Source organism: Panthera leo, chromosome C1, assembly GCF_018350215.1.
Source record: "Panthera leo isolate Ple1 chromosome C1, P.leo_Ple1_pat1.1, whole genome shotgun sequence".
Taxonomy (NCBI): Eukaryota; Metazoa; Chordata; class Mammalia; order Carnivora; family Felidae; genus Panthera; species Panthera leo.
The window spans coordinates 71,635,123-71,648,815 of record NC_056686.1 but is presented as its reverse complement, the minus strand read 5'-3'; positions in this window follow the sequence as shown (position 1 = coordinate 71,648,815).

The following is a 13,693-nucleotide window of genomic DNA, read 5'->3' as shown; positions in this document are numbered from 1 at the left end:
GCAGTGTTAAGCTGTGAGCTCACCAGGAAGCTCATTCCCTAAAATTATTCTCTGGCTGGGAAAGACCCCTAGGTCACATCAGTGGTTGGAAGATGGGACATTAATAGCAACTTGTTCTGCCATCACTCCGAAACTGTGTTTTCCTGTTGTCTCCCGTTCTCTGTTTCTTGCAGATGTAGAAGCCTCCTGATCAGCCTGTTGTCTCTCCGTGCTCAAGGGTATGGGATGTGCATGTGTGTGTGTTTGTATGTGTGAATATCATTCTTTTATTTGTGTAATACAATAATTAGAAAACACGGAGGCTAAGTGATCTGGGAAGGACCATCCAGCAACTCACCAACACTCAAAACTGAGTGTCCTATAATTTCAGTCCTGTAATTTTCAAAGACTTTTAGACATACTGAGCCTTTGCTGTTTCTCCTATAAAGCAAAATGCAGGCTCTAAGAGTTGCCTTAATGTAGGTGGTCAACTGATTAGAAACATGTTCAGGTAGGTGTAGGCAGAAAATATACAGACACATGTGCTGTTGGGGTGGTTTTTCTGTTGTGAGAAAAGGTTTTCTGTTTAAGGGCAAACTTATTAAAATGAAGCTGCATCCTCACTCTACTAAAAGTTACCATCTTTGTTGATTCACTCAAGAGGTCGGTTCAATTAAAGAAAAAAAAAAAAAAGTCCTACAAATCAACTCTTTGAATTGGCTAATCAATCTTTTTTTTTTTTTAAAGTAGCTCTGGCATTTCTATATCAGCCCATACCCTGTTATGTTCTCTCTTCATGGCTGATTTTATATTTCTTTTCATACGGATATTTTATCGTGTTCATTTCAGGACCCAGATAGATATTCTTTAGTGTGTACCAGAGTCATTTTGGTTCTAAATCATTCTATTTCTCTGTAGGTGCCCATTCTCGGCCACTGATAACTTTGCCCCATCTGTTTAATCCATTTTCTGGTTTATTAAGTACTGGGATTATTTCTTTGGTGACAAAGCCCTCAAACTATGCATCACTGATTTTCTATTTTTGAAGCCCTGGAATTTTCCTTGTTGGGACATTGAGTGCTTCATTTCTAATTAGGCTTTCCTTCTTACTCATATTTGGCTTTGCTTTATCAATAAATTACACAACCAATAATTGGGAACAGGATTTCAGAGTGTGCTGCAAACACGAGTCCCAGTGATTTGTGGGAAAGAAGGAGCATTCAGGGAGAAATGGGATTGGATTGCATTGCAGGCAACAGGGCTATCACACTGGAGAATGTAATGGGAAGTTGTTAATTTTTTAAGCAACAGCTGGACTCAGGTTGGTAGTAGTTCTATTTTGTAGCCAGACGGAAGTTTTTAGTAGAAACTTTCCCATTTTGTTAGCTGTTCCCTTTAAAATAACCTTTTGTATGAAAAAGCATCTTTAGAAAAAGCCATTGGACCCGTTCAGTTGTAAAACCAGGGTTAAGCATAACACTCCAGAAGTGTTTTCCAAGATCCAGTCCTTTTTTGAGAGAGAGAGAGAGAGAGAGAGAGAGAGAGAATGAGTGAGAGGGTGGGGGGAGGGGCAGAGAGAGTCTCAATCAGGCTCCACATGCATGGAACCCGACATGGGTCTTGATCTCATGACTCTGAGATAATGATCTGAGCCAAAATCAAGAGTCAGACGCTTAACTGACTGAGCCACCCAGGCGCCCCCAAGATCCTGTTCTAATACTTCCACCTCCATGAAGTTTTTCCTGATCCCCCAGCTCAGAACCATGATTCCATCCTCCCAGCTCCCAGGCACTCGGAGATAATCCCAGTAAGACACTTAGCACAGAGCATGGTATAAAGAAAGCATTCAGCAGGTTTTCATTATTACCATCTCTGCTTCTTTGTAGCATGTGTCACCTTCTGCTGGAAGGTCCAAATCATCATTTTATCCTCAATGTGATTTGCACTTTCTGGATACTTGCTAAGCATGTATTGAATGAATAACAGATTTTCAGACCTACTCAGGTATCTTTGTATGCCTGTGAAAAACACATTTCAGTAAGTGTGGTGATAATGAATGTTCAATGAATGGTTATAAACAGAAACTTCCATTGTAACTTTTGAAAGGCAGCCAAAGTTCAGTCTTTGTGTTCACAGGGTTAACTTTTCTAATGTCCTTTTAGTGCCAAAGACATTAAACAACAGCTTTACTTCTGGGCCCAGTCCTGTAAATAACGTGCTGGTTATTTAAATAACTGGCTTCATCAGCACTTCCCATGGGTAGAGTACAATAATTATGGCTAATACTTATTGGGCATTTGTTTTGTGCCAAGCTATGTCCTGAGTACTTTATATACAGTCACTCATTTCCTTCTGCAAATTGGTCTAAAGGTGAGGCACTGAGGCACAGTGAGGTGAAATCCCTTGCCCCAGGTCACGCTCTTGCCAAATACGGAATTACAGCCAGAGAGCTGGGCTGTAGTTGGAAAGTTATGGCTTTGATGGCACATATCACCCTGTTTCCTGCAAAATGCTAAAATCAGAGCAAATGCCAGAATCAGTCCAGCCAAGATGCTGCTGCACAGAAATTTAATGTCTCTTTCAAATATATTTGAACTTTCAGCTATCTTCTTTCTGGCAGGTGTCCCAAGGAGAGAGGGGAAGGAGGGCCACAGAAGCAGTTGCTTTTAGAGTCTCAGACCCCATATCTTTGCAGATATCTGCTCTACTCCATCAGTAAGCACCATCCTGCCTTATCTTCTCCCACATCCCCTTGTAATCTCATCTCTGCCAGCTCTTCCCTGGGCTGTTAATTTTCTACTTTTCTCCCCTCTTTCAACTGTTTGGGCCCTAGAAATCATTTGAGATGCAACTTGGATGGCAGTTCTTGCTAGAAGCCCTCCCTAACCATCCCAGACAGGTGTCAGAGCCACAGCAACTCTCTGAGTACCACCTGTCCTGGCTTCTTCTGTATTATAAAATTGTTTTAATGTTTATTTTTGAGACAGAGAGAGAGACAGAGTGCTAATAGGGGAGGGTCAGAGAGAGAGGGAGACACAGAAGCTGAAGCAGGCTCCAGGTTCCGAGCTGTCAGCACAGAGCCCAACATGGGGCTCGAACTCCCCAACTGTGAGATCATGACCTGAGCCGAAATCGGACGCTTACTGACTGAGCCACCCAGGTGCCCCTTGTTCTGTGTTATAATTGTTAGCTTAATAGTCTCTGCTACTAGACTGTGAACTCGTCAGGGTGGGGACCTGTCTTGTTCACTGGTATCCTGAGAACCCAGCACAATTCTGGGCGCATATGTGTTTGTTGAATGAACAAATAAATGAGTAAATAAAAGTGTTCCCTTGCATGTCCACTCCACTCTGAAGTATTCCATAAAACAACCCCAGGGACCATGAATTTCCACATTCAGATGCCCACGACTGGCTGGAATGACACAGCCAAGAAGAACAAGTTAGAAATGTTATTTCTCTGTCCCTACATATCAGAGAAAAAAATCTCTCACTGCCATCCAACCTAAGTCCATAGGAGTAAATGATCTTTGATCGGGGGGCCGGGGGGAGATGCCTGAAAAATTTGTGGCTGGAAAAAAATGTTTCAAACAGCATTTTTATTAGTCTCCACTGTGGGCTTATTGTGTAAATTATGTGTGAGACAAATATATGATAGACTCAGTGGTAATTACTTGTTCTCAAATGTTCAGTTAACCACGCCTCTTAATCCTACATACAGTAGCTTAGCACAGAATTAAATTCTGCCCTTTAGGCAGGATTAGCATTTAGAATTTCTTGTTTCTGTAGTTTAAATGTTTTTATGCCAATATTTGTACTTTTCCATTTAGAATAAATGCACTGAGTGTGTGTGGGGAAATATAAATAGCATGGAATTTTTATGATTCAACTCATCATCCTTATTGGTTTGCAGTTGATTTTTATGGATACTAATTTTTTTAAATTACTCATCTGTAATTAGTTACAGAAACAGAGAAAGAATTGCTAGACCACTCTCTAATGAATCTAGCATCATTTCTTTGCCAATAATCAAGATCTTTAATTTTATGAAGGAAAAAAAGTGTCTTTCAGCCTTTGCTCTCAAAATGCAGAAACTTTATGGGACAGTGTTATATAACATAATTAGGGAGAAAGGTTTTTCCCTGCTGTCATCTATAGCAGGAATGGGAGAAAAAATGTTGACCTAGTTAACGGGAATCTCTACCCCATATCAGTGGTAGTACTAATCTATTTATTCAACATCCATTAATGTTCACTGTGTGCCTAGAATGTACTAGAAGTTGCTATTTACTAACCATGTAAAAAAACTAAGACATGATCTCTATCTTCAAGGAGCTTAATAAACAATTGAATCAAACAGGACAAATCTTATGTGGAAGTCTACACAAAGCATAGCAAGGCTTTAGAAGAGTGTGAACTCGCTGGGCAAGTCAAGACTGTGGATTCCCGGGGCGCCTGGGTGGCTCAATCGGTTAAGCGTCCGACTTCAGCTCAGGTCACGATCTCACGGTCCGTGAGTTCGAGCCTCGCGTCGGGCTCTGGGCTGATGGCTTGGAGCCTGGAGCCTGCTTCCGATTCTGTGTCTCCCTCTCTCTCTGCCCCTCCCCCGTTCATGCTCTGTCTCTCTCTGTCTCAAAAATAAATAAACATTTAAAAAAAAAATTTAAAAAAATAAAAAATAAAAAAAAAAAAAAAGACTGTGGATTCCCATCTGAGCTGAGACCTTCAGGAACAGGAGTCTGCCAGACATCAGAGTCAGTGACTGAGCGATGGGGGAAGGTATTCTAGACACAGAGCTAAGACAAATGCCTCACTGGAATCTTTGGGGCTTTATTATCAGTAATACATGGCCTATGACCCATCTCACAACTCACAAAGACATCAGTGTGAGGCAACCCCACTGTGAGTCCAACTTTAAGCATAGCAGGAATCTGTTCAGATTGTCAGAGCAAGAGAGAAGAGGAGGTCACTGTGGCCACAGTATGGTGGGGAGACTATGGGAAAGCTGCCACAGTATTTGGGCAAACTGGGATGAGGCCAGATCTGGAACAACAGTAGAGGGAATCAGGATGTGAGCGGTGATGAGGAGGCAGGGGCAGCAGGACCTGGGGATTGACCAGATGGGTCATGGGGCACCCTCTGCACTGTAAGCTACAAATCAGGACTGACTCAAATTTTCTGTTATGGTCATAGCCATCTACATCCCCTCCAATAAAAATTAGGTTGAGCCTTTCATTCAAATTAGGCAGAAAGCTGAATGTAACCCAACAGTAGAATATTTTATGGCATTAAGCAGAATATTTTCAAAATAGATTGTCCTTTTGGAGGGGAGGATATTTGTCCATGTTAATCTATTAAATAATTACGTCTAACCCTAAAGAGATAACTCCACTTCCACTAACACTTCCAACAGAGAATGAAGGGAGGCTCACTCCTGGTCTCCATCAGCATTCCCTTTTTCTCTTTCAAAGCACTTCATAAATACTGGCTTCATACTTTACACTTTTACCAAGTCTCCATTGGAGCCAGCAAATATAGGGGAAAAGGTGATTATCACAGTCAGTGTAAATCTGTGATGTCAAATCTATTTTACTGGTAGCCTAAATTCTATTTAATTGTGTATTGACATTTTTCTGTGCATATGTTCATGTAAATATCTACATCTGTTTTCCTAGCTCTTCAGAATTTGGAGAAGGAACTTCTGCTCCAACCACCTTATTCTACCACTGTTCCCCACATTCTGCTGACAAGGCCTCTTCTATGTGCCTCATCATATAGGCCATTTTCTTATTTGAATTGTTCCTTCTTAGACATTTATGAACCTCTCCTCCTTCAGAATCTGTCTCAAAATTAAATTTCTCTCTGAAATGTAATCACTTTTCTGATTACTTCTTTGTTTCTTGACAACATTTATGGACTGTATTAAATTTGCATACATGTTTCTGCTTAAGTCTTCTTAAACCTTCTCATACATATTTTAGGCATTTTATTATTTTTTCTTTTTTAAGCTTATTTATTTTGAGGGGGAGAGAGAGCATGTGCACTAGTGGGAGAGGGGCAGAGAAAGAAGGAGAGGATCCCTCTGTCAGCACAGAGCCCCATGTGGGGCCTGAACTCATGAACTGCAAGATCATGACCTGAGCTGAAGTGGGTTGCTTAACCAACTGAGCCACCCAGGCACCCCTGGGCCTTTTCAAACAATATTATCCTTAGCCTATTATGAGTCTTCAATAGGTGCTAACTGATGGACAGAAAGTAGAAATACATTTTCATCTGTCTGCCCTAATTCTATGTTTACCTATAAAACCTTAGATTGTTTTTTCTAGAACACAAAATACATGTACCATCAGGACAGCATCCCTATTTCTGACTTCTCCATGAAGTTGTTTAAAAATGTTTTTAAACATTTTATATACACAGAGAAGTAAAGAATATAACAAACCAGAACTTTAAAAGGCACATATCCTGGAGTACCTGGCTGGCTCAGTCAGTGGAGTGTGCAACTCTTGATCTTGAGGTCATGAGTTCGAGCCCCACATTGGGAATAGAGATTACTTAAAAAAAAAAAAAAAAAAAGAGGCAAACATCCTGTCATATATGTCTCAGACATTTATTTATACTAGAAAGAAAATATTACATATATAATTAGTATCCCTTTTACAACCCTCTTTTGGCATCCATCCATTTTCCCCCATGTAAGTACAAATAACAAGTATTTATCTTTTTACTTTTTTTCTCCTTTAAAAAAAATGGTTATACTGTACACACTTTTCTATAGCTGACTTTTCTCAAATACATCATTTGAACATCTTTCTATGTCCGTAATATGGCTCTATCTCTTTTTCACTGGCTACATAGCAGTGGTGGTGATAGCTAACATTTGCTGAGTGATTACTATGTGCCAAGAGTCTGTCACATCTTTAGTTTACAAGAACCACATGTGGAAGAAGCTCCATTTTGGAGATGAGGAATCTGAGGCTTAGAGAGGTGTGACAGGTAAAATAATGGCCCCCCAAGATGTCTATATCGAAATCCTCGGAAACTGTAATGTATTACCTTACATGGCAAAATGGACTTTATAGATGGGATTAAGGTTGAGACCTTGAGATGGGGAGATTGGTCTGGACTGTCTGGGTGGGCCCAGTTAAATCACTTGGGTCTCTAAAAGTGGAACCTTTCTTGGTTGAGTTAGAGTGAGAGATGATGACAGAAGCAGGGTCAGATGACACCACAAGAGATTCCATGCTCTGTGGCTGTTTTTGAGATGTAGGGGTCTATGTGCAAGGACCAGCAAGAAGACTCTAGGAGCCAGGGGCAGGCCTCTGCCAACAGCAAGCAAGGAAACCAAGACCTCAGTCCTACAACCACACGCATGGGACTGAGCTCTGCCAATACCTGAATGAGCAAGGAAAGGGATTCCCTCTTAGACTCTATAAGAAGGACCCAACACTGTCAACACACTGCTTTTAGCCCAGTGAGACCCATATAGTAATTCTAACCTGTCAGACTGTAAGATAATAAGTTTGTGTTGCTTTACACCTCTAAATCTGTGGTAACTTCTTATAGCAGCAATAGAAAATAAATATAAATGGCCACAACTAATAAGTTGTAGTAAAATGGGAACTCAGGTGATCTGACTCCAGGGTGTGTGTATATATAGCTGAATCAGTATTTATTTATTTAATCAGCTCGTGTTAGTGGACATTTAGATTGCTTTCAATTTACAGTATTTCAGACAATGGGATAGTAGATTTCTTCATATCTAAGTAAGCTCTACTCACAACGTGGGGCTTGAACTCACGACGCCAAGATCAAGAGCTGCATGCTATACTGACCGAGCCAGCCAGGCACCTCAGAAGTTTTTTTTTTTTTTTTTAAGTAAGCTCTTGGCCCAGTGTTGGGCTTGAACTCATGACCCTGAGATCAAGAGTCACGTGCTCTACTGACTGAGCCAGCCAGGCACCCCAATTTCCTCATGTCTGTATTTTCAAACACTTTAATTAGAATTCCTATAGGAAAATTTCCTACAAGTGAAATTATTGGGTCAAAAGATAATCATATTAAATATTTTTCTAAATACTGCCAAATTGCCTTACAGAATGTTCCCAGTGCAGCTCTTAGACAAGAACTGAAATCAGCAGGAAAAGAGTGAACAAAAAATAGGAATGGATCTGGCTTACTGTAACCATTTCAGCAAAGAACTGATGAAGGGACCAGGTAACTGAAAATGCCTTTCTCCTTCATTTTAAGCAGAGAACCTATCTGTTCCGGAAGAGTCCCTCTGGCTCTTTCTTTTTCATGTGTATTGTGGATAAATTCATTTTGTGCTTTTATTTCTGGGTCTTGCTTTGGCCTTTGAGGCAATAAAGATTGACAAAAATAAATAGCCTTTTTAGTTGAGGCTAGAGTTTCCCTTGTGCACAAATAGATACTTGAAAACAGTAATCGCATTTCATCAATTTTAAATGATAGGCTTTCCAGCAGGGTCCTGGAACCCAACTTTTAGAAAAAATTACTGGTTAAAGAAAATTAACATAGCAACCTGTTCAAGTGTGTGGGCTCTGTGATTAGCTGATATGTTATGGGAGTCACTGCAGCAGGGCCCCGTCAGGATTTAATGGTCAGTTCCTCGTGTGACTCTATGTGAGAAAAAACCTCTTCACATCGTTCACATTAAAGGATCCTGGACTCTGAAAAATAAGTCTTTTTTGCTGGAGATAACTTTTACTTTCTTCGGCATCTTAATTCCATTCTTTTATCTGGAAAGTGGTCTCTGTCACTCTTGGCTGGTACCAATGCTTTTGTTGAGTTTATAAGTGGCATAACACCCTTTCTTCCCCCCCCCCCTTCTTTTGTCTCAGAACTTTCTTTTCTCTTGGAGATTTTGGTTTTCTCCTTAGGCTGTGATTTTTTATCTTCAAAGTTGTGAAATAATTTGACTCAATTGTTATGTTTGTTTTTTGCCCTTGTGTTCAGCTGCTAGATCCTGGGGCATTGTAATAAACATCCTCTTGGCTGTGAAATGGAAAGATGTCTAACTAATGATGTTCATTTATTTACTCATTTATTTTTGATTCATTTTTGCCTAGGAAACCAGAAAGGAAAATCTTAATTCTGATACATGTTAGGGTATTGTAATGAACAATAACACCTCTTATTTGTTGAACACTTACCATGTGCCTAACACTACTTATTTTTTTGTAAATGTGTTAAAGTCCTCAGGGCCATTCTGTGAGGTAGGTGCTATTATTATCTGCATTCCATTGTTGAGGAAATTGAGGCTTTAAGCAGTTAGACAACCCGCTGAAGGCTATATAGTAGTGAATGATAAAGCTGAGACTCAAACACAGGTTTGTTTGACCAGTCTGGGTTCTTAACCACTATACCAGAATGTTCTTTGGCATTTCAAATCATTTGTAAGCAATGCTTCCAAGAATGTTTTAAAACCAAAAAACCATAGCAAAAGAGCTACTTTGTGGTGAAGTAGAAAGAGTATTGGGATAGGAGTCAAAAGGTTGTGTCCTTACTAGCTGAGCAAGTCCCCAGGCAGGTCCTCAAGTCTTTCTCTAGCTCCTCCTTTGGCCTTTGTTTTCCCATCTGTAAAAGCACCAATCTTCTAGCATCCTAAAAAAAAAAAAAAAAAAAAAATCGACTTCCTCTTTAATTTCCCCTTTTCTAAGATAGATGAAACCTGCCGCTCCCATGTCATTTGTGACAGTTAAGGCTGGTATCGGATGAGTCATTTGGCACAGGGCTACTTGTCCTGAAAAAGAAGGAAAAAGCAATGATTAAATGCCCTCCCCTCCACCTCAGCAGAGAGCAAAGCTAAGCATAATGACTCAAATTCAAAGCCTAGAAAATCTTGGCGGAAACAGGGTGGATATGTTCTGTCTCCAATTTTCTCTGTATATCCATCGTTGACCATAGAAATGTGGGTGAATGTGTGGCTCATCATGTAATCATCAGCTCAAACTTGCTCAAGCTATTGTCGAGTAATAATGCTATCAAGTTGTCTCTGTCCAGTCAGAAATGAGACCTAGCCATAGAGAAGACTTGCTAACTTTCTCAAACATGTATCATTATCACATAGCTTTTTTCTACCCTATGTGTTATGGGCTGAATTGTGTTCTCTTCAAATTCATATTTTGATGTCCGAATCCCAATTTGTTACTGCCTTTGGGAAACAGGGCCTTTAAAGAGGTAATTAAGGTAAAATGAAGTCCTATGGGCTCTACTGCAGTGTGACCAGTGTCCTTATAAGAAGAGATTGGGACACACAAATACAGATGAAGGCATGAATGACCATGTAAGGGCACAGGGAGAAAGTGGCCATCAGCAAGCCAAGGAGAGAGAACTCAGAAGAAAACAAACCTGTTAACACCTTACTCCTTGGACTACTAGCCTCCAGACTGTGAGACAATAACGTTCTGTTGCTGAAGCCACCCAAACTGTGGTATTTTGTTATGGCAGCACTAGCAAACTAATACAGGATATTTTAAATCCAGGACTGTTTTTAAGGTTTCTCCTTTACTTCTCAGAATATCTTCACCTTTATGTTTTTCTTTCTTTCCTCCTTTGCTTGAGTTCAATTTTCTTACCCTAATAAGTCATACTTAGGTATCAAGCTTCATCCATGAACTGGGGTACAGACATTTCACAGATGTTAACAGTGTTTGAAGAATACTTAGTGTTAGGTTACTCTTGACTGGTACTCTGAATATAGCTTACGTTTCTACACCTATGTGAAATCCTTGACGCTGACTCACCTGTGTGTGTCACTTCTTAAGCAGATTATTTAATTTTACAACTAATATAATAAAACACTGAACTATGTACAATTGAGTTCTCATCCCTCACCCATAGCCCAGGAGTGTTTCCATTTTTTCTTACTTCCTATCTCGGTAAGATGGCAGCAGCAGTGCCATCCATCTAGACTCAGATTCTTAGTCTAAGAACTTAGGGAGTCCTTGGTCTTTCTTTTCCTTACCTCACACGTGCAACTCCTTATCCACTTCTATTCATCCATCCTTTAAAATATCTAATGGGAAAGTATTTGTCATATTAAATTATAATATTAAATTTTAATGAAAAATATCAGTATGGACTCATGAATTAAAAATATACATGCATACAGGCACCACTATCTGTCCATCCTGGTTTTGTCTACTAGAAGAATATAGAAGCAATGATACCCCTTGAACAATAAATACATCTAGATCCACATTTTGGTTTCCATCGTTACCTACTAAAAAGAACAATGATCTTTGGAGAAATCGCTGATTCTAGTTGTTGAGCAGGGAAACTACAAGGTGAACTTAGGATATCTTGTTATCCTAGGAACTAAGGAAATGCTCAGTGATTTATGGGGGCATGTTAAAGAGACACAAGAGCTAGTTTTAAAGGGTTTCCACTAGACACATTTGGACAATTTGAAGATGACTGTAGTTAACTGCAAAACATTGAAAATATAAAAATCCATGAGTGTATAGTGATACCCAAAAAGTAATGGAAAGAAGAAGAAAAACATTTACATCATTAGAAGTAACAAATCCTTACTCTGCAATTGATAGTAAAAGGGAAAGAACTAAACATTTACTTTGTCTTTTTAGGAGAAATATGTATATCATCATCCTAGTTGATGAGGGAATCTTACCTTTAGAAAAGAATGCTGTAGAAGAAGTGATATTTGAAAGTCACTATTTTGCAACCCCAAATGAAATAATATTTCAGAACAGGATATTCACACAATGACAAAGTATCATCACAGAGGTGACTTACCAATTGCAAAGGAGCAATCTGGTGGGTCACTAATTTGGCTATACCAATAATATGGGATAGCCTTGAATTGTATTCCTTTTGATGTGATCACTCACAGACTGATTCCATCTGTGATGCAGATGAAATTCACAAAATCATTTATGAACTATTCTTGCCAAAAGTGTTAAACTCAATCTAGTTAAGCCTTTAGACCTAACTTCAAATATATAGGAATTACAGGAAATCAAAGAACAATGAAATTACAGGAAACCTACAGAGGAATCCGTAAAGTGAGATATTCTATAAGACAACTTTTTTGGATTCTTCCAAAAGTCATTATCATCAGGGGAGAGAGAGTAAGAAGACCTAACAACCAAATACAATATATGAACCTTGATTGACTCTTGGCTTGATAAAAACAGCTAAACATTTTGCGGACAATTGGAGAAAATTTCCATATGAGTTATATATTAAATGACATGATATGTGATATTAAAAAACTAATATTAGTTTTCTTAGATGTGATAATGATATTGTGGTGATATACAAGAAAACTCTTATTTTTAGGTGATGCATATTTGAGTTATTTAGGTGTGAAGTGTCATGATATCTATGACTTTCTTTCAAAATACATACACACACACCTACACACACGCGCACACACACACATATATATACATATATACACGTATATGTGCATACTGTTATCATTTTGCCATATTTGCTTTATTTTTACACACACATGTATACGTGTATACATGTATGTGTGTATATGTGTGTATATATGTGTATGTGTGTACGTATATATATGTATATATATATGTGTGTGTGTGTGTGTGTGTAAAAATAAAGCAAATATGGCAAAATGATAACAGTTGTTAAGTTGATGTTGAATCTGGGTAGCGGTTGGTATTCATTGTACTATTCTTTCAATTTTTCTAGATGTTTAAACATTTTTATAAACAGTTTGGGAACATGTTTAAACCTCAGCTCCTTTTATGCCTCTGCCCCTTGCCTCCGTTTTCCTCACCACTCTTCCTACTGCAAGTCTTCATCATGTCTTTCCTGAACTATTGTGGTGGCCTCCTGAGTAGTGCCATAATTCAGTCTAAATGCCTCCAAGTTATCTGCCAAAGAGAGTCTCCTAAAAATCAGCTTTCACTAATTTCCTACCCTGTTTCACTCTCCCCCATCACCCACATGGTAAAGTCTGAAAACACTTGGCAAGCAAGATTCCAGACTTCTCATACCACATTCTCATTCAAGGCATTTTCCTGCCACCTCATAGCCTGTGCTCTGTCAGGGGTCACAACCACAAATGCCCATAGGGAGGGCTGGGAATAACACAATAGAGGGTGTGGGGTTTGGGGTGGGCTAGGGAGAAGAATCTCCCTCTAAAGGAGGTAGCTATTATTCAAGATCAGTTGAATGTGGGCCCAGTGTTGCTAAATCTTTGCGTTTCCAGTAAGTCAAAAATAAAGGTTTGTGCACAAATTCTCCCCATTTTAAACATGGACAAGTAGTTTTTTTAAAAAAACATTCTGCAGACTTAAAAAAAAAAAAAATTGTGGGCTGCCGGGCATGACTCCTGCATGACTGAATGCTCACTTTTTGGCATCGACCTCTGTGTTATTCTTCCTTCTCCTTTGTCTAGAATACTTTCTCCATCCTTTGTCATCGAAATCCTGTGTATCTTCCAAAACCCAGCAAGCAAGGCCATTCACCTTCCCTCACTCCCCCAGGCAGAGCCACTGCTCCTTCTGTAGAGTGACCTTTTGTACAAACCACCATTCTAGGACTTGTAATAGAATTACATATTTGATTGTCTGTCTTCTTCCACTGGGTTCTGAACCCTCATGATTAAGAGCCACGTTTTACTTATTGTCTCCCTAGTGCTGCTCCTGGAGTCCTATATATTTCAGCATCTGATGAGCATCTTTTGGTTGAGTTGCCTCTTA